This window comes from Pelecanus crispus, chromosome 12 (genome assembly GCF_030463565.1).
Source record: "Pelecanus crispus isolate bPelCri1 chromosome 12, bPelCri1.pri, whole genome shotgun sequence".
Taxonomy (NCBI): Eukaryota; Metazoa; Chordata; class Aves; order Pelecaniformes; family Pelecanidae; genus Pelecanus; species Pelecanus crispus.
The window spans coordinates 13,935,935-13,956,359 of NC_134654.1; positions in this window are offsets into that span (position 1 = coordinate 13,935,935).

Below are 20,425 nucleotides of genomic sequence, written 5' to 3' on the forward strand. Positions count from 1 at the left end.
TGTTTGGCTGTGAAAGCGCTGGCAAGGGAAGGTGAGGAGCAGCAACAGCTTTCAGTCCTTGCCCATTTGCTGTGGAAGAAATCACTTGACGTTTGCAACGTCAGACCTCAGCTATTGAAAAAGTCAGTCTGAGCCTGAGAGAACTTCAGGATGGCTAAGAAAGAAGGCAAGCGCAGAGCGTGAGTCTGTCTTTCACTGTCACAGCGGTGCCAAGGGAAGGTGAAGACCAGCATCAACATTTCCTCCTGGCTCCTTTGGTGTGGGCAAAATCACTAGATGTTTGCACTCTCCGAGCTGGGCTCTAGCGAAAGGGGAGCGAGAGAGAGAATTAGGCCCGTGAACAGGCAAGGCAAGCACAGAGCGCCAGAGTTTCTGTGGCTGTAAAAGCGGTGCCAAGGGAAGAGGAAGACCAGAAAAAGGTTTCGTTCCTGGCTAGCTCGGTGTGGGAAATATCGCTGGGCTTTTGGAATTTGGGAGGTCATTTCTGGTGATAGAGAGAGAGAATATAGGGACAGGTACCTGGGTAGACAAGCGCAGAGCCCGAGTGTTTGTGCTGCAGTGAAAGCAGTGCGAAGGGAAGGCGAGGACCTGCCAAGAGCACTCGGGCCTTGGAGCTATGGTGCGGGAGAAATGGCTGGATATTTGCACTCAGGGAGGTGGTCTGTGCCGGGGTGAGAGTGAGCTTGAGAATGTGTCTGGGGAGTGCTGTGAGGCAAGGCAAGGGCAGATGCCCACCCAGCGTGTGTTTGGCTGTGAAAGTGGTGGCAAGGGAAGGTGAGGAGTAGCAAGAGCACAAAGCCCTTAGAGCTGTGGTGTGCGAGAAATGGCTGGACGACTGCAGTTTCAGAGCTGGTCTATTGCGAGGCTGAGAGTGAGCTTGAGAATGTGTCTGGGGAGTGCTGTGAGGCAAGGCAAGGGCAGATGCCCACCCAGCGTGTGTTTGGCTGTGAAAGTGGTGGCAAGGGAAGGCTGAGGAGTAGCAAGAGCACAAAGCCCTTAGAGCTGTGGTTTGCGAGAAATGGCTGGACGACTGCAGTTTCAGAGCTGGTCTATTGCGAGGGTGAGAATGAGCTTGAGAATGTGTCTGGGGAGTGCTGGGAGGCAAGGCAAGGGCAGATGCCCACCCAGAGTGCGTTTGGCTTTGAAAGCACTGTCAAGGGAAGGTGAGGCGCAGCAAGAGCACAAAGCCCTTAGAGCCTTGGTGCGGGAGAAATGGCTGGACGATTGCAGTTTGGGAGGTGGTCTCTTCCCAGGGTGAGAGTGAGCTTGAGAATGCGTATTGGGAGTGTTGGGAAGCAAGGCAAGGGCAGCTGCCCAGTGCGTGTTTGGCTGTGAAAGCGCTGGCAAGGGAATGTGGTGACAGGTAACTGGTTTAAGCCCTTAGAGCTGTGGTGTGGGAGAAATGGCTGGACGATTGCGGTTTGGGAGGTGGTCTTTGCCGAGAGTGAGAGTGAGCTTGAGAACGTGTCTTGGGAGTGCTGGGAGGCGAGGCAAGGCAAGGGGAGATGCCCAGTGTGTGTTTGGCTGTGAAAGTGCTGGCAAGGGAAGGTGAGGAGCAGCAAGAGCACTATGCCATCAGAGCTATGGTCTGGGACAAAGTGCTGGACGACTGGAGTTTCAGAGCTGGTCTATTGCGAGGGTGAGAGTGAGCTTGAGAATGTGTCTGGGGAGTGCTGTGAGGCAAGGCAAGTGCAGATCCCCACCCAGCGTGTGTTCGCCTGTGGCAATGCTGGCAAGGGAAGGGGACGACAAGCCACAGCACTAACCCTTAGAGCCTTGGTGCAGGAGAAATGGCTGGACGATTGCAGTTTGGGAGCTGGTCTCTTCCCAGGGTGAGAGTGAGCTTGAGAATGCGTATTGGGAGTGTTGGGAAGCAAGGCAAGGGCAGCTACCCAGTGCGTGTTTGGCTGTGAAAGCGCTGGCAAGGGAATGTGGTGACAGGTAACTGGTTTAAGCCCTGAGAGCTGTGGTGTGGGAGAAATGGCTGGACGATTGCGGTTTGGGAGGTGGTCTGTGCCGAGAGTGAGAGTGAGCTTGAGAATGTGTCTGGGGAGTGCTGGGAGGCAAGGCAAGGGCAGATGCCCACGTAGCGTGTGTTTGGCTGTGAAAGCGCTGGCAAGGGAAGGTGAGGAGCAGCAACAGCTTTCAGTCCTTGCCCATTTGCTGTGGAAGAAATCACTTGACGTTTGCAACGTCAGACCTCAGCTATTGAAAAAGTCAGTCTGAGCCTGAGAGAACTTCAGGATGGCTAAGAAAGAAGGCAAGCGCAGAGCGTGAGTCTGTCTTTCACTGTCACAGCGGTGCCAAGGGAAGGTGAAGACCAGCATCAACATTTCCTCCTGGCTCCTTTGGTGTGGGCAAAATCACTAGATGTTTGCACTCTCCGAGCTGGGCTCTAGCGAAAGGGGAGCGAGAGAGAGAATTAGGCCCGTGAACAGGCAAGGCAAGCACAGAGCGCCAGAGTTTCTGTGGCTGTAAAAGCGGTGCCAAGGGAAGAGGAAGACCAGAAAAAGGTTTCGTTCCTGGCTAGCTCGGTGTGGGAAATATCGCTGGGCTTTTGGAATTTGGGAGGTCATTTCTGGTGATAGAGAGAGAGAATATAGGGACAGGTACCTGGGTAGACAAGCGCAGAGCCCGAGTGTTTGTGCTGCAGTGAAAGCAGTGCGAAGGGAAGGCGAGGACCTGCCAAGAGCACTCGGGCCTTGGAGCTATGGTGCGGGAGAAATGGCTGGATATTTGCACTCAGGGAGGTGGTCTGTGCCGGGGTGAGAGTGAGCTTGAGAATGTGTCTGGGGAGTGCTGTGAGGCAAGGCAAGGGCAGATGCCCACCCAGCGTGTGTTTGGCTGTGAAAGTGGTGGCAAGGGAAGGTGAGGAGTAGCAAGAGCACAAAGCCCTTAGAGCTGTGGTGTGCGAGAAATGGCTGGACGACTGCAGTTTCAGAGCTGGTCTATTGCGAGGGTGAGAGTGAGCTTGAGAATGTGTCTGGGGAGTGCTGGGAGGCAAGGCAAGGGCAGATGCCCACCCAGCGTGTGTTTGGCTGTGAAAGTGGTGGCAAGGGAAGGTGAGGAGTAGCAAGAGCACAAAGCCCTTAGAGCTGTGGTGTGCGAGAAATGGCTGGACGACTGCAGTTTCAGAGCTGGTCTATTGCGAGGCTGAGAGTGAGCTTGAGAATGTGTCTGGGGAGTGCTGTGAGGCAAGGCAAGGGCAGATGCCCACCCAGCGTGTGTTTGGCTGTGAAAGTGGTGGCAAGGGAAGGTGAGGAGTAGCAAGAGCACAAAGCCCTTAGAGCTGTGGTTTGCGAGAAATGGCTGGACGACTGCAGTTTCAGAGCTGGTCTATTGCGAGGGTGAGAATGAGCTTGAGAATGTGTCTGGGGAGTGCTGGGAGGCAAGGCAAGGGCAGATGCCCACCCAGAGTGCGTTTGGCTTTGAAAGCGCTGTCAAGGGAAGGTGAGGCGCAGCAAGAGCACAAAGCCCTTAGAGCCTTGGTGCGGGAGAAATGGCTGGACGATTGCAGTTTGGGAGCTGGTCTCTTCCCAGGGTGAGAGTGAGCTTGAGAATGCTTATTGGGAGTGTTGGGAAGCAAGGCAAGGGCAGCTGCCCAGTGCGTGTTTGGCTGTGAAAGCGCTGGCAAGGGAATGTGGTGACAGGTAACTGGTTTAAGCCCTTAGAGCTGTGGTGTGGGAGAAATGGCTGGACGATTGCGGTTTGGGAGGTGGTCTTTGCCGAGAGTGAGAGTGAGCTTGAGAACGTGTCTTGGGAGTGCTGGGAGGCGAGGCAAGGCAAGGGGAGATGCCCAGTGTGTGTTTGGCTGTGAAAGTGCTGGCAAGGGAAGGTGAGGAGCAGCAAGAGCACTATGCCATCAGAGCTATGGTCTGGGACAAAGTGCTGGACGACTGGAGTTTCAGAGCTGGTCTATTGCGAGGGTGAGAGTGAGCTTGAGAATGTGTCTGGGGAGTGCTGTGAGGCAAGGCAAGTGCAGATCCCCACCCAGCGTGTGTTCGCCTGTGGCAATGCTGGCAAGGGAAGGGGACGACAAGCCACAGCACTAACCCTTAGAGCCTTGGTGCAGGAGAAATGGCTGGACGATTGCAGTTTGGGAGCTGGTCTCTTCCCAGGGTGAGAGTGAGCTTGAGAATGCGTATTGGGAGTGTTGGGAAGCAAGGCAAGGGCAGCTACCCAGTGCGTGTTTGGCTGTGAAAGCGCTGGCAAGGGAATGTGGTGACAGGTAACTGGTTTAAGCCCTGAGAGCTGTGGTGTGGGAGAAATGGCTGGACGATTGCGGTTTGGGAGGTGGTCTGTGCCGAGAGTGAGAGTGAGCTTGAGAATGTGTCTGGGGAGTGCTGGGAGGCAAGGCAAGGGCAGATGCCCACGTAGCGTGTGTTTGGCTGTGAAAGCGCTGGCAAGGGAAGGTGAGGAGCAGCAACAGCTTTCAGTCCTTGCCCATTTGCTGTGGAAGAAATCACTTGACGTTTGCAACGTCAGACCTCAGCTATTGAAAAAGTCAGTCTGAGCCTGAGAGAACTTCAGGATGGCTAAGAAAGAAGGCAAGCGCAGAGCGTGAGTCTGTCTTTCACTGTCACAGCGGTGCCAAGGGAAGGTGAAGACCAGCATCAACATTTCCTCCTGGCTCCTTTGGTGTGGGCAAAATCACTAGATGTTTGCACTCTCCGAGCTGGGCTCTAGCGAAAGGGGAGCGAGAGAGAGAATTAGGCCCGTGAACAGGCAAGGCAAGCACAGAGCGCCAGAGTTTCTGTGGCTGTAAAAGCGGTGCCAAGGGAAGAGGAAGACCAGAAAAAGGTTTCGTTCCTGGCTAGCTCGGTGTGGGAAATATCGCTGGGCTTTTGGAATTTGGGAGGTCATTTCTGGTGATAGAGAGAGAGAATATAGGGACAGGTACCTGGGTAGACAAGCGCAGAGCCCGAGTGTTTGTGCTGCAGTGAAAGCAGTGCGAAGGGAAGGCGAGGACCTGCCAAGAGCACTCGGGCCTTGGAGCTATGGTGCGGGAGAAATGGCTGGATATTTGCACTCAGGGAGGTGGTCTGTGCCGGGGTGAGAGTGAGCTTGAGAATGTGTCTGGGGAGTGCTGTGAGGCAAGGCAAGGGCAGATGCCCACCCAGCGTGTGTTTGGCTGTGAAAGTGGTGGCAAGGGAAGGTGAGGAGTAGCAAGAGCACAAAGCCCTTAGAGCTGTGGTGTGCGAGAAATGGCTGGACGACTGCAGTTTCAGAGCTGGTCTATTGCGAGGGTGAGAGTGAGCTTGAGAATGTGTCTGGGGAGTGCTGGGAGGCAAGGCAAGGGCAGATGCCCACCCAGCGTGTGTTTGGCTGTGAAAGTGGTGGCAAGGGAAGGTGAGGAGTAGCAAGAGCACAAAGCCCTTAGAGCTGTGGTGTGCGAGAAATGGCTGGACGACTGCAGTTTCAGAGCTGGTCTATTGCGAGGCTGAGAGTGAGCTTGAGAATGTGTCTGGGGAGTGCTGTGAGGCAAGGCAAGGGCAGATGCCCACCCAGCGTGTGTTTGGCTGTGAAAGTGGTGGCAAGGGAAGGTGAGGAGTAGCAAGAGCACAAAGCCCTTAGAGCTGTGGTTTGCGAGAAATGGCTGGACGACTGCAGTTTCAGAGCTGGTCTATTGCGAGGGTGAGAATGAGCTTGAGAATGTGTCTGGGGAGTGCTGGGAGGCAAGGCAAGGGCAGATGCCCACCCAGAGTGCGTTTGGCTTTGAAAGCGCTGTCAAGGGAAGGTGAGGCGCAGCAAGAGCACAAAGCCCTTAGAGCCTTGGTGCGGGAGAAATGGCTGGACGATTGCAGTTTGGGAGCTGGTCTCTTCCCAGGGTGAGAGTGAGCTTGAGAATGCTTATTGGGAGTGTTGGGAAGCAAGGCAAGGGCAGCTGCCCAGTGCGTGTTTGGCTGTGAAAGCGCTGGCAAGGGAATGTGGTGACAGGTAACTGGTTTAAGCCCTTAGAGCTGTGGTGTGGGAGAAATGGCTGGACGATTGCGGTTTGGGAGGTGGTCTTTGCCGAGAGTGAGAGTGAGCTTGAGAACGTGTCTTGGGAGTGCTGGGAGGCGAGGCAAGGCAAGGGGAGATGCCCAGTGTGTGTTTGGCTGTGAAAGTGCTGGCAAGGGAAGGTGAGGAGCAGCAAGAGCACTATGCCATCAGAGCTATGGTCTGGGACAAAGTGCTGGACGACTGGAGTTTCAGAGCTGGTCTATTGCGAGGGTGAGAGTGAGCTTGAGAATGTGTCTGGGGAGTGCTGTGAGGCAAGGCAAGTGCAGATCCCCACCCAGCGTGTGTTCGCCTGTGGGAATGCTGGCAAGGGAAGGGGACGACAAGCCACAGCACTAACCCTTAGAGCCTTGGTGCAGGAGAAATGGCTGGACGATTGCAGTTTGGGAGCTGGTCTCTTCCCAGGGTGAGAGTGAGCTTGAGAATGCGTATTGGGAGTGTTGGGAAGCAAGGCAAGGGCAGCTACCCAGTGCGTGTTTGGCTGTGAAAGCGCTGGCAAGGGAATGTGGTGACAGGTAACTGGTTTAAGCCCTGAGAGCTGTGGTGTGGGAGAAATGGCTGGACGATTGCGGTTTGGGAGGTGGTCTGTGCCGAGAGTGAGAGTGAGCTTGAGAATGTGTCTGGGGAGTGCTGGGAGGCAAGGCAAGGGCAGATGCCCACGTAGCGTGTGTTTGGCTGTGAAAGCGCTGGCAAGGGAAGGTGAGGAGCAGCAACAGCTTTCAGTCCTTGCCCATTTGCTGTGGAAGAAATCACTTGACGTTTGCAACGTCAGACCTCAGCTATTGAAAAAGTCAGTCTGAGCCTGAGAGAACTTCAGGATGGCTAAGAAAGAAGGCAAGCGCAGAGCGTGAGTCTGTCTTTCACTGTCACAGCGGTGCCAAGGGAAGGTGAAGACCAGCATCAACATTTCCTCCTGGCTCCTTTGGTGTGGGCAAAATCACTAGATGTTTGCACTCTCCGAGCTGGGCTCTAGCGAAAGGGGAGCGAGAGAGAGAATTAGGCCCGTGAACAGGCAAGGCAAGCACAGAGCGCCAGAGTTTCTGTGGCTGTAAAAGCGGTGCCAAGGGAAGAGGAAGACCAGAAAAAGGTTTCGTTCCTGGCTAGCTCGGTGTGGGAAATATCGCTGGGCTTTTGGAATTTGGGAGGTCATTTCTGGTGATAGAGAGAGAGAATATAGGGACAGGTACCTGGGTAGACAAGCGCAGAGCCCGAGTGTTTGTGCTGCAGTGAAAGCAGTGCGAAGGGAAGGCGAGGACCTGCCAAGAGCACTCGGGCCTTGGAGCTATGGTGCGGGAGAAATGGCTGGATATTTGCACTCAGGGAGGTGGTCTGTGCCGGGGTGAGAGTGAGCTTGAGAATGTGTCTGGGGAGTGCTGTGAGGCAAGGCAAGGGCAGATGCCCACCCAGCGTGTGTTTGGCTGTGAAAGTGGTGGCAAGGGAAGGTGAGGAGTAGCAAGAGCACAAAGCCCTTAGAGCTGTGGTGTGCGAGAAATGGCTGGACGACTGCAGTTTCAGAGCTGGTCTATTGCGAGGCTGAGAGTGAGCTTGAGAATGTGTCTGGGGAGTGCTGTGAGGCAAGGCAAGGGCAGATGCCCACCCAGCGTGTGTTTGGCTGTGAAAGTGGTGGCAAGGGAAGGTGAGGAGTAGCAAGAGCACAAAGCCCTTAGAGCTGTGGTTTGCGAGAAATGGCTGGACGACTGCAGTTTCAGAGCTGGTCTATTGCGAGGGTGAGAATGAGCTTGAGAATGTGTCTGGGGAGTGCTGGGAGGCAAGGCAAGGGCAGATGCCCACCCAGAGTGCGTTTGGCTTTGAAAGCGCTGTCAAGGGAAGGTGAGGCGCAGCAAGAGCACAAAGCCCTTAGAGCCTTGGTGCGGGAGAAATGGCTGGACGATTGCAGTTTGGGAGCTGGTCTCTTCCCAGGGTGAGAGTGAGCTTGAGAATGCTTATTGGGAGTGTTGGGAAGCAAGGCAAGGGCAGCTGCCCAGTGCGTGTTTGGCTGTGAAAGCGCTGGCAAGGGAATGTGGTGACAGGTAACTGGTTTAAGCCCTTAGAGCTGTGGTGTGGGAGAAATGGCTGGACGATTGCGGTTTGGGAGGTGGTCTTTGCCGAGAGTGAGAGTGAGCTTGAGAACGTGTCTTGGGAGTGCTGGGAGGCGAGGCAAGGCAAGGGGAGATGCCCAGTGTGTGTTTGGCTGTGAAAGTGCTGGCAAGGGAAGGTGAGGAGCAGCAAGAGCACTATGCCATCAGAGCTATGGTCTGGGACAAAGTGCTGGACGACTGGAGTTTCAGAGCTGGTCTATTGCGAGGGTGAGAGTGAGCTTGAGAATGTGTCTGGGGAGTGCTGTGAGGCAAGGCAAGTGCAGATCCCCACCCAGCGTGTGTTCGCCTGTGGCAATGCTGGCAAGGGAAGGGGACGACAAGCCACAGCACTAACCCTTAGAGCCTTGGTGCAGGAGAAATGGCTGGACGATTGCAGTTTGGGAGCTGGTCTCTTCCCAGGGTGAGAGTGAGCTTGAGAATGCGTATTGGGAGTGTTGGGAAGCAAGGCAAGGGCAGCTACCCAGTGCGTGTTTGGCTGTGAAAGCGCTGGCAAGGGAATGTGGTGACAGGTAACTGGTTTAAGCCCTGAGAGCTGTGGTGTGGGAGAAATGGCTGGACGATTGCGGTTTGGGAGGTGGTCTGTGCCGAGAGTGAGAGTGAGCTTGAGAATGTGTCTGGGGAGTGCTGGGAGGCAAGGCAAGGGCAGATGCCCACGTAGCGTGTGTTTGGCTGTGAAAGCGCTGGCAAGGGAAGGTGAGGAGCAGCAACAGCTTTCAGTCCTTGCCCATTTGCTGTGGAAGAAATCACTTGACGTTTGCAACGTCAGACCTCAGCTATTGAAAAAGTCAGTCTGAGCCTGAGAGAACTTCAGGATGGCTAAGAAAGAAGGCAAGCGCAGAGCGTGAGTCTGTCTTTCACTGTCACAGCGGTGCCAAGGGAAGGTGAAGACCAGCATCAACATTTCCTCCTGGCTCCTTTGGTGTGGGCAAAATCACTAGATGTTTGCACTCTCCGAGCTGGGCTCTAGCGAAAGGGGAGCGAGAGAGAGAATTAGGCCCGTGAACAGGCAAGGCAAGCACAGAGCGCCAGAGTTTCTGTGGCTGTAAAAGCGGTGCCAAGGGAAGAGGAAGACCAGAAAAAGGTTTCGTTCCTGGCTAGCTCGGTGTGGGAAATATCGCTGGGCTTTTGGAATTTGGGAGGTCATTTCTGGTGATAGAGAGAGAGAATATAGGGACAGGTACCTGGGTAGACAAGCGCAGAGCCCGAGTGTTTGTGCTGCAGTGAAAGCAGTGCGAAGGGAAGGCGAGGACCTGCCAAGAGCACTCGGGCCTTGGAGCTATGGTGCGGGAGAAATGGCTGGATATTTGCACTCAGGGAGGTGGTCTGTGCCGGGGTGAGAGTGAGCTTGAGAATGTGTCTGGGGAGTGCTGTGAGGCAAGGCAAGGGCAGATGCCCACCCAGCGTGTGTTTGGCTGTGAAAGTGGTGGCAAGGGAAGGTGAGGAGTAGCAAGAGCACAAAGCCCTTAGAGCTGTGGTGTGCGAGAAATGGCTGGACGACTGCAGTTTCAGAGCTGGTCTATTGCGAGGGTGAGAGTGAGCTTGAGAATGTGTCTGGGGAGTGCTGGGAGGCAAGGCAAGGGCAGATGCCCACCCAGCGTGTGTTTGGCTGTGAAAGTGGTGGCAAGGGAAGGTGAGGAGTAGCAAGAGCACAAAGCCCTTAGAGCTGTGGTGTGCGAGAAATGGCTGGACGACTGCAGTTTCAGAGCTGGTCTATTGCGAGGGTGAGAGTGAGCTTGAGAATGTGTCTGGGGAGTGCTGTGAGGCAAGGCAAGGGCAGATGCCCACCCAGCGTGTGTTTGGCTGTGAAAGTGGTGGCAAGGGAAGGTGAGGAGTAGCAAGAGCACAAAGCCCTTAGAGCTGTGGTTTGCGAGAAATGGCTGGACGACTGCAGTTTCAGAGCTGGTCTATTGCGAGGGTGAGAATGAGCTTGAGAATGTGTCTGGGGAGTGCTGGGAGGCAAGGCAAGGGCAGATGCCCACCCAGAGTGCGTTTGGCTTTGAAAGCGCTGTCAAGGGAAGGTGAGGCGCAGCAAGAGCACAAAGCCCTTAGAGCCTTGGTGCGGGAGAAATGGCTGGACGATTGCAGTTTGGGAGGTGGTCTCTTCCCAGGGTGAGAGTGAGCTTGAGAATGCGTATTGGGAGTGTTGGGAAGCAAGGCAAGGGCAGCTGCCCAGTGCGTGTTTGGCTGTGAAAGCGCTGGCAAGGGAATGTGGTGACAGGTAACTGGTTTAAGCCCTTAGAGCTGTGGTGTGGGAGAAATGGCTGGACGATTGCGGTTTGGGAGGTGGTCTTTGCCGAGAGTGAGAGTGAGCTTGAGAACGTGTCTTGGGAGTGCTGGGAGGCGAGGCAAGGCAAGGGGAGATGCCCAGTGTGTGTTTGGCTGTGAAAGTGCTGGCAAGGGAAGGTGAGGAGCAGCAAGAGCACTATGCCATCAGAGCTATGGTCTGGGACAAAGTGCTGGACGACTGGAGTTTCAGAGCTGGTCTATTGCGAGGGTGAGAGTGAGCTTGAGAATGTGTCTGGGGAGTGCTGTGAGGCAAGGCAAGTGCAGATCCCCACCCAGCGTGTGTTCGCCTGTGGGAATGCTGGCAAGGGAAGGGGACGACAAGCCACAGCACTAACCCTTAGAGCCTTGGTGCAGGAGAAATGGCTGGACGATTGCAGTTTGGGAGCTGGTCTCTTCCCAGGGTGAGAGTGAGCTTGAGAATGCGTATTGGGAGTGTTGGGAAGCAAGGCAAGGGCAGCTACCCAGTGCGTGTTTGGCTGTGAAAGCGCTGGCAAGGGAATGTGGTGACAGGTAACTGGTTTAAGCCCTGAGAGCTGTGGTGTGGGAGAAATGGCTGGACGATTGCGGTTTGGGAGGTGGTCTGTGCCGAGAGTGAGAGTGAGCTTGAGAATGTGTCTGGGGAGTGCTGGGAGGCAAGGCAAGGGCAGATGCCCACGTAGCGTGTGTTTGGCTGTGAAAGCGCTGGCAAGGGAAGGTGAGGAGCAGCAACAGCTTTCAGTCCTTGCCCATTTGCTGTGGAAGAAATCACTTGACGTTTGCAACGTCAGACCTCAGCTATTGAAAAAGTCAGTCTGAGCCTGAGAGAACTTCAGGATGGCTAAGAAAGAAGGCAAGCGCAGAGCGTGAGTCTGTCTTTCACTGTCACAGCGGTGCCAAGGGAAGGTGAAGACCAGCATCAACATTTCCTCCTGGCTGCTTTGGTGTGGGCAAAATCACTAGATGTTTGCACTCTCCGAGCTGGGCTCTAGCGAAAGGGGAGCGAGAGAGAGAATTAGGCCCGTGAACAGGCAAGGCAAGCACAGAGCGCCAGAGTTTCTGTGGCTGTAAAAGCGGTGCCAAGGGAAGAGGAAGACCAGAAAAAGGTTTCGTTCCTGGCTAGCTCGGTGTGGGAAATATCGCTGGGCTTTTGGAATTTGGGAGGTCATTTCTGGTGATAGAGAGAGAGAATATAGGGACAGGTACCTGGGTAGACAAGCGCAGAGCCCGAGTGTTTGTGCTGCAGTGAAAGCAGTGCGAAGGGAAGGCGAGGACCTGCCAAGAGCACTCGGGCCTTGGAGCTATGGTGCGGGAGAAATGGCTGGATATTTGCACTCAGGGAGGTGGTCTGTGCCGGGGTGAGAGTGAGCTTGAGAATGTGTCTGGGGAGTGCTGTGAGGCAAGGCAAGGGCAGATGCCCACCCAGCGTGTGTTTGGCTGTGAAAGTGGTGGCAAGGGAAGGTGAGGAGTAGCAAGAGCACAAAGCCCTTAGAGCTGTGGTGTGCGAGAAATGGCTGGACGACTGCAGTTTCAGAGCTGGTCTATTGCGAGGGTGAGAGTGAGCTTGAGAATGTGTCTGGGGAGTGCTGGGAGGCAAGGCAAGGGCAGATGCCCACCCAGCGTGTGTTTGGCTGTGAAAGTGGTGGCAAGGGAAGGCTGAGGAGTAGCAAGAGCACAAAGCCCTTAGAGCTGTGGTTTGCGAGAAATGGGTGGACGACTGCAGTTTCAGAGCTGGTCTATTGCGAGGGTGAGAATGAGCTTGAGAATGTGTCTGGGGAGTGCTGGGAGGCAAGGCAAGGGCAGATGCCCACCCAGAGTGCGTTTGGCTTTGAAAGCGCTGTCAAGGGAAGGTGAGGCGCAGCAAGAGCACAAAGCCCTTAGAGCCTTGGTGCGGGAGAAATGGCTGGACGATTGCAGTTTGGGAGGTGGTCTCTTCCCAGGGTGAGAGTGAGCTTGAGAATGCGTATTGGGAGTGTTGGGAAGCAAGGCAAGGGCAGCTGCCCAGTGCGTGTTTGGCTGTGAAAGCGCTGGCAAGGGAATGTGGTGACAGGTAACTGGTTTAAGCCCTTAGAGCTGTGGTGTGGGAGAAATGGCTGGACGATTGCGGTTTGGGAGGTGGTCTTTGCCGAGAGTGAGAGTGAGCTTGAGAACGTGTCTTGGGAGTGCTGGGAGGCGAGGCAAGGCAAGGGGAGATGCCCAGTGTGTGTTTGGCTGTGAAAGTGCTGGCAAGGGAAGGTGAGGAGCAGCAAGAGCACTATGCCATCAGAGCTATGGTCTGGGACAAAGTGCTGGACGACTGGAGTTTCAGAGCTGGTCTATTGCGAGGGTGAGAGTGAGCTTGAGAATGTGTCTGGGGAGTGCTGTGAGGCAAGGCAAGTGCAGATCCCCACCCAGCGTGTGTTCGCCTGTGGGAATGCTGGCAAGGGAAGGGGACGACAAGCCACAGCACTAACCCTTAGAGCCTTGGTGCAGGAGAAATGGCTGGACGATTGCAGTTTGGGAGCTGGTCTCTTCCCAGGGTGAGAGTGAGCTTGAGAATGCGTATTGGGAGTGTTGGGAAGCAAGGCAAGGGCAGCTACCCAGTGCGTGTTTGGCTGTGAAAGCGCTGGCAAGGGAATGTGGTGACAGGTAACTGGTTTAAGCCCTGAGAGCTGTGGTGTGGGAGAAATGGCTGGACGATTGCGGTTTGGGAGGTGGTCTGTGCCGAGAGTGAGAGTGAGCTTGAGAATGTGTCTGGGGAGTGCTGGGAGGCAAGGCAAGGGCAGATGCCCACGTAGCGTGTGTTTGGCTGTGAAAGCGCTGGCAAGGGAAGGTGAGGAGCAGCAACAGCTTTCAGTCCTTGCCCATTTGCTGTGGAAGAAATCACTTGACGTTTGCAACGTCAGACCTCAGCTATTGAAAAAGTCAGTCTGAGCCTGAGAGAACTTCAGGATGGCTAAGAAAGAAGGCAAGCGCAGAGCGTGAGTCTGTCTTTCACTGTCACAGCGGTGCCAAGGGAAGGTGAAGACCAGCATCAACATTTCCTCCTGGCTCCTTTGGTGTGGGCAAAATCACTAGATGTTTGCACTCTCCGAGCTGGGCTCTAGCGAAAGGGGAGCGAGAGAGAGAATTAGGCCCGTGAACAGGCAAGGCAAGCACAGAGCGCCAGAGTTTCTGTGGCTGTAAAAGCGGTGCCAAGGGAAGAGGAAGACCAGAAAAAGGTTTCGTTCCTGGCTAGCTCGGTGTGGGAAATATCGCTGGGCTTTTGGAATTTGGGAGGTCATTTCTGGTGATAGAGAGAGAGAATATAGGGACAGGTACCTGGGTAGACAAGCGCAGAGCCCGAGTGTTTGTGCTGCAGTGAAAGCAGTGCGAAGGGAAGGCGAGGACCTGCCAAGAGCACTCGGGCCTTGGAGCTATGGTGCGGGAGAAATGGCTGGATATTTGCACTCAGGGAGGTGGTCTGTGCCGGGGTGAGAGTGAGCTTGAGAATGTGTCTGGGGAGTGCTGTGAGGCAAGGCAAGGGCAGATGCCCACCCAGCGTGTGTTTGGCTGTGAAAGTGGTGGCAAGGGAAGGTGAGGAGTAGCAAGAGCACAAAGCCCTTAGAGCTGTGGTGTGCGAGAAATGGCTGGACGACTGCAGTTTCAGAGCTGGTCTATTGCGAGGGTGAGAGTGAGCTTGAGAATGTGTCTGGGGAGTGCTGGGAGGCAAGGCAAGGGCAGATGCCCACCCAGCGTGTGTTTGGCTGTGAAAGTGGTGGCAAGGGAAGGTGAGGAGTAGCAAGAGCACAAAGCCCTTAGAGCTGTGGTGTGCGAGAAATGGCTGGACGACTGCAGTTTCAGAGCTGGTCTATTGCGAGGCTGAGAGTGAGCTTGAGAATGTGTCTGGGGAGTGCTGTGAGGCAAGGCAAGGGCAGATGCCCACCCAGCGTGTGTTTGGCTGTGAAAGTGGTGGCAAGGGAAGGCTGAGGAGTAGCAAGAGCACAAAGCCCTTAGAGCTGTGGTTTGCGAGAAATGGCTGGACGACTGCAGTTTCAGAGCTGGTCTATTGCGAGGGTGAGAATGAGCTTGAGAATGTGTCTGGGGAGTGCTGGGAGGCAAGGCAAGGGCAGATGCCCACCCAGAGTGCGTTTGGCTTTGAAAGCGCTGTCAAGGGAAGGTGAGGCGCAGCAAGAGCACAAAGCCCTTAGAGCCTTGGTGCGGGAGAAATGGCTGGACGATTGCAGTTTGGGAGCTGGTCTCTTCCCAGGGTGAGAGTGAGCTTGAGAATGCTTATTGGGAGTGTTGGGAAGCAAGGCAAGGGCAGCTGCCCAGTGCGTGTTTGGCTGTGAAAGCGCTGGCAAGGGAATGTGGTGACAGGTAACTGGTTTAAGCCCTTAGAGCTGTGGTGTGGGAGAAATGGCTGGACGATTGCGGTTTGGGAGGTGGTCTTTGCCGAGAGTGAGAGTGAGCTTGAGAACGTGTCTTGGGAGTGCTGGGAGGCGAGGCAAGGCAAGGGGAGATGCCCAGTGTGTGTTTGGCTGTGAAAGTGCTGGCAAGGGAAGGTGAGGAGCAGCAAGAGCACTATGCCATCAGAGCTATGGTCTGGGACAAAGTGCTGGACGACTGGAGTTTCAGAGCTGGTCTATTGCGAGGGTGAGAGTGAGCTTGAGAATGTGTCTGGGGAGTGCTGTGAGGCAAGGCAAGTGCAGATCCCCACCCAGCGTGTGTTCGCCTGTGGCAATGCTGGCAAGGGAAGGGGACGACAAGCCACAGCACTAACCCTTAGAGCCTTGGTGCAGGAGAAATGGCTGGACGATTGCAGTTTGGGAGCTGGTCTCTTCCCAGGGTGAGAGTGAGCTTGAGAATGCGTATTGGGAGTGTTGGGAAGCAAGGCAAGGGCAGCTACCCAGTGCGTGTTTGGCTGTGAAAGCGCTGGCAAGGGAATGTGGTGACAGGTAACTGGTTTAAGCCCTGAGAGCTGTGGTGTGGGAGAAATGGCTGGACGATTGCGGTTTGGGAGGTGGTCTGTGCCGAGAGTGAGAGTGAGCTTGAGAATGTGTCTGGGGAGTGCTGGGAGGCAAGGCAAGGGCAGATGCCCACGTAGCGTGTGTTTGGCTGTGAAAGCGCTGGCAAGGGAAGGTGAGGAGCAGCAACAGCTTTCAGTCCTTGCCCATTTGCTGTGGAAGAAATCACTTGACGTTTGCAACGTCAGACCTCAGCTATTGAAAAAGTCAGTCTGAGCCTGAGAGAACTTCAGGATGGCTAAGAAAGAAGGCAAGCGCAGAGCGTGAGTCTGTCTTTCACTGTCACAGCGGTGCCAAGGGAAGGTGAAGACCAGCATCAACATTTCCTCCTGGCTCCTTTGGTGTGGGCAAAATCACTAGATGTTTGCACTCTCCGAGCTGGGCTCTAGCGAAAGGGGAGCGAGAGAGAGAATTAGGCCCGTTAACAGGCAAGGCAAGCACAGAGCGCCAGAGTTTCTGTGGCTGTAAAAGCGGTGCCAAGGGAAGAGGAAGACCAGAAAAAGGTTTCGTTCCTGGCTAGCTCGGTGTGGGAAATATCGCTGGGCTTTTGGAATTTGGGAGGTCATTTCTGGTGATAGAGAGAGAGAATATAGGGACAGGTACCTGGGTAGACAAGCGCAGAGCCCGAGTGTTTGTGCTGCAGTGAAAGCAGTGCGAAGGGAAGGCGAGGACCTGCCAAGAGCACTCGGGCCTTGGAGCTATGGTGCGGGAGAAATGGCTGGATATTTGCACTCAGGGAGGTGGTCTGTGCCGGGGTGAGAGTGAGCTTGAGAATGTGTCTGGGGAGTGCTGTGAGGCAAGGCAAGGGCAGATGCCCACCCAGCGTGTGTTTGGCTGTGAAAGTGGTGGCAAGGGAAGGTGAGGAGTAGCAAGAGCACAAAGCCCTTAGAGCTGTGGTGTGCGAGAAATGGCTGGACGACTGCAGTTTCAGAGCTGGTCTATTGCGAGGGTGAGAGTGAGCTTGAGAATGTGTCTGGGGAGTGCTGGGAGGCAAGGCAAGGGCAGATGCCCACCCAGCGTGTGTTTGGCTGTGAAAGTGGTGGCAAGGGAAGGTGAGGAGTAGCAAGAGCACAAAGCCCTTAGAGCTGTGGTGTGCGAGAAATGGCTGGACGACTGCAGTTTCAGAGCTGGTCTATTGCGAGGCTGAGAGTGAGCTTGAGAATGTGTCTGGGGAGTGCTGTGAGGCAAGGCAAGGGCAGATGCCCACCCAGCGTGTGTTTGGCTGTGAAAGTGGTGGCAAGGGAAGGTGAGGAGTAGCAAGAGCACAAAGCCCTTAGAGCTGTGGTTTGCGAGAAATGGCTGGACGACTGCAGTTTCAGAGCTGGTCTATTGCGAGGGTGAGAATGAGCTTGAGAATGTGTCTGGGGAGTGCTGGGAGGCAAGGCAAGGGCAGATGCCCACCCAGAGTGCGTTTGGCTTTGAAAGCGCTGTCAAGGGAAGGTGAGGCGCAGCAAGAGCACAAAGCCCTTAGAGCCTTGGTGCGGGAGAAATGGCTGGACGATTGCAGTTTGGGAGCTGGTCTCTTCCCAGGGTGAGAGTGAGCTTGAGAATGCTTATTGGGAGTGTTGGGAAGCAAGGCAAGGGCAGCTGCCCAGTGCGTGTTTGGCTGTGAAAGCGCTGGCAAGGGAATGTGGTGACAGGTAACTGGTTTAAGCCCTTAGAGCTGTGGTGTGGGAGAAATGGCTGGACGATTGCGGTTTGGGAGGTGGTCTTTGCCGAGAGTGAGAGTGAGCTTGAGAACGTGTCTTGGGAGTGCTGGGAGGCGAGGCAAGGCAAGGGGAGATGCCCAGTGTGTGTTTGGCTGTGAAAGTGCTGGCAAGGGAAGGTGAGGAGCAGCAAGAGCACTATGCCATCAGAGCTATGGTCTGGGACAAAGTGCTGGACGACTGGAGTTTCAGAGCTGGTCTATTGCGAGGGTGAGAGTGAGCTTGAGAATGTGTCTGGGGAGTGCTGTGAGGCAAGGCAAGTGCAGATCCCCACCCAGCGTGTGTTCGCCTGTGGCAATGCTGGCAAGGGAAGGGGACGACAAGCCACAGCACTAACCCTTAGAGCCTTGGTGCAGGAGAAATGGCTGGACGATTGCAGTTTGGGAGCTGGTCTCTTCCCAGGGTGAGAGTGAGCTTGAGAATGCGTATTGGGAGTGTTGGGAAGCAAGGCAAGGGCAGCTACCCAGTGCGTGTTTGGCTGTGAAAGCGCTGGCAAGGGAATGTGGTGACAGGTAACTGGTTTAAGCCCTGAGAGCTGTGGTGTGGGAGAAATGGCTGGACGATTGCGGTTTGGGAGGTGGTCTGTGCCGAGAGTGAGAGTGAGCTTGAGAATGTGTCTGGGGAGTGCTGTGAGGCAAGGCAAGGGCAGATGCCCACGTAGCGTGTGTTTGGCTGTGAAAGCGCTGGCAAGGGAAGGTGAGGAGCAGCAACAGCTTTCAGTCCTTGCCCATTTGCTGTGGAAGAAATCACTTGACGTTTGCAACGTCAGACCTCAGCTATTGAAAAAGTCAGTCTGAGCCTGAGAGAACTTCAGGATGGCTAAGAAAGAAGGCAAGCGCAGAGCGTGAGTCTGTCTTTCACTGTCACAGCGGTGCCAAGGGAAGGTGAAGACCAGCATCAACATTTCCTCCTGGCTCCTTTGGTGTGGGCAAAATCACTAGATGTTTGCACTCTCCGAGCTGGGCTCTAGCGAAAGGGGAGCGAGAGAGAGAATTAGGCCCGTGAACAGGCAAGGCAAGCACAGAGCGCCAGAGTTTCTGTGGCTGTAAAAGCGGTGCCAAGGGAAGAGGAAGACCAGAAAAAGGTTTCGTTCCTGGCTAGCTCGGTGTGGGAAATATCGCTGGGCTTTTGGAATTTGGGAGGTCATTTCTGGTGATAGAGAGAGAGAATATAGGGACAGGTACCTGGGTAGACAAGCGCAGAGCCCGAGTGTTTGTGCTGCAGTGAAAGCAGTGCGAAGGGAAGGCGAGGACCTGCCAAGAGCACTCGGGCCTTGGAGCTATGGTGCGGGAGAAATGGCTGGATATTTGCACTCAGGGAGGTGGTCTGTGCCGGGGTGAGAGTGAGCTTGAGAATGTGTCTGGGGAGTGCTGTGAGGCAAGGCAAGGGCAGATGCCCACCCAGCGTGTGTTTGGCTGTGAAAGTGGTGGCAAGGGAAGGTGAGGAGTAGCAAGAGCACAAAGCCCTTAGAGCTGTGGTGTGCGAGAAATGGCTGGACGACTGCAGTTTCAGAGCTGGTCTATTGCGAGGGTGAGAGTGAGCTTGAGAATGTGTCTGGGGAGTGCTGGGAGGCAAGGCAAGGGCAGATGCCCACCCAGCGTGTGTTTGGCTGTGAAAGTGGTGGCAAGGGAAGGCTGAGGAGTAGCAAGAGCACAAAGCCCTTAGAGCTGTGGTTTGCGAGAAATGGGTGGACGACTGCAGTTTCAGAGCTGGTCTATTGCGAGGGTGAGAATGAGCTTGAGAATGTGTCTGGGGAGTGCTGGGAGGCAAGGCAAGGGCAGATGCCCACCCAGAGTGCGTTTGGCTTTGAAAGCGCTGTCAAGGGAAGGTGAGGCGCAGCAAGAGCACAAAGCCCTTAGAGCCTTGGTGCGGGAGAAATGGCTGGACGATTGCAGTTTGGGAGGTGGTCTCTTCCCAGGGTGAGAGTGAGCTTGAGAATGCGTATTGGGAGTGTTGGGAAGCAAGGCAAGGGCAGCTGCCCAGTGCGTGTTTGGCTGTGAAAGCGCTGGCAAGGGAATGTGGTGACAGGTAACTGGTTTAAGCCCTTAGAGCTGTGGTGTGGGAGAAATGGCTGGACGATTGCGGTTTGGGAGGTGGTCTTTGCCGAGAGTGAGAGTGAGCTTGAGAACGTGTCTTGGGAGTGCTGGGAGGCGAGGCAAGGCAAGGGGAGATGCCCAGTGTGTGTTTGGCTGTGAAAGTGCTGGCAAGGGAAGGTGAGGAGCAGCAAGAGCACTATGCCATCAGAGCTATGGTCTGGGACAAAGTGCTGGACGACTGGAGTTTCAGAGCTGGTCTATTGCGAGGGTGAGAGTGAGCTTGAGAATGTGTCTGGGGAGTGCTGTGAGGCAAGGCAAGTGCAGATCCCCACCCAGCGTGTGTTCGCCTGTGGCAATGCTGGCAAGGGAAGGGGACGACAAGCCACAGCACTAACCCTTAGAGCCTTGGTGCAGGAGAAATGGCTGGACGATTGCAGTTTGGGAGCTGGTCTCTTCCCAGGGTGAGAGTGAGCTTGAGAATGCGTATTGGGAGTGTTGGGAAGCAAGGCAAGGGCAGCTGCCCAGTGCGTGTTTGGCTGTGAAAGCGCTGGCAAGGGAATGTGGTGACAGGTAACTGGTTTAAGCCCTGAGAGCTGTGGTGTGGGAGAAATGGCTGGACGATTGCGGTTTGGGAGGTGGTCTGTGCCGAGAGTGAGAGTGAGCTCGAGAATGTGTCTGGGGAGTGCTGGGAGGTAAGGCAAGGGCAGATGCCCACGTAGCGTGTGTTTGGCTGTGAAAGCGCTGGCAAGGGAAGGTGAGGAGCAGCAACAGCTTTCAGTCCTTGCCCATTTGCTGTGGAAGAAATCACTTGACGTTTGCAACGTCAGACCTCAGCTATTGAAAAAGTCAGTCTGAGCCTGAGAGAACTTCAGGATGGCTAAGAAAGAAGGCAAGCGCAGAGCGTGAGTCTGTCTTTCACTGTCACAGCGGTGCCAAGGGAAGGTGAAGACCAGCATCAACATTTCCTCCTGGCTCCTTTGGTGTGGGCAAAATCACTAGATGTTTGCACTCTCCGAGCTGGGCTCTAGCGAAAGGGGAGCGAGAGAGAGAATTAGGCCCGTTAACAGGCAAGGCAAGCACAGAGCTCCAGAGTTTCTGTGGCTGTAAAAGTGGTGCCAAGGGAAGAGGAAGACCAGAAAAAGGTTTCGTTCCTGGCTAGCTCGGTGTGGGAAATATCGCTGGGCTTTTGGAATTTGGGAGGTCATTTCTGGTGATAGAGAGAGAGAATATAGGGACAGGTACCTGGGTAGACAAGCGCAGAGCCCGAGTGTTTGTGCTGCAGTGAAAGCAGTGCGAAGGGAAGGCGAGGACCTGCCAAGAGCACTCGGGCCTTGGAG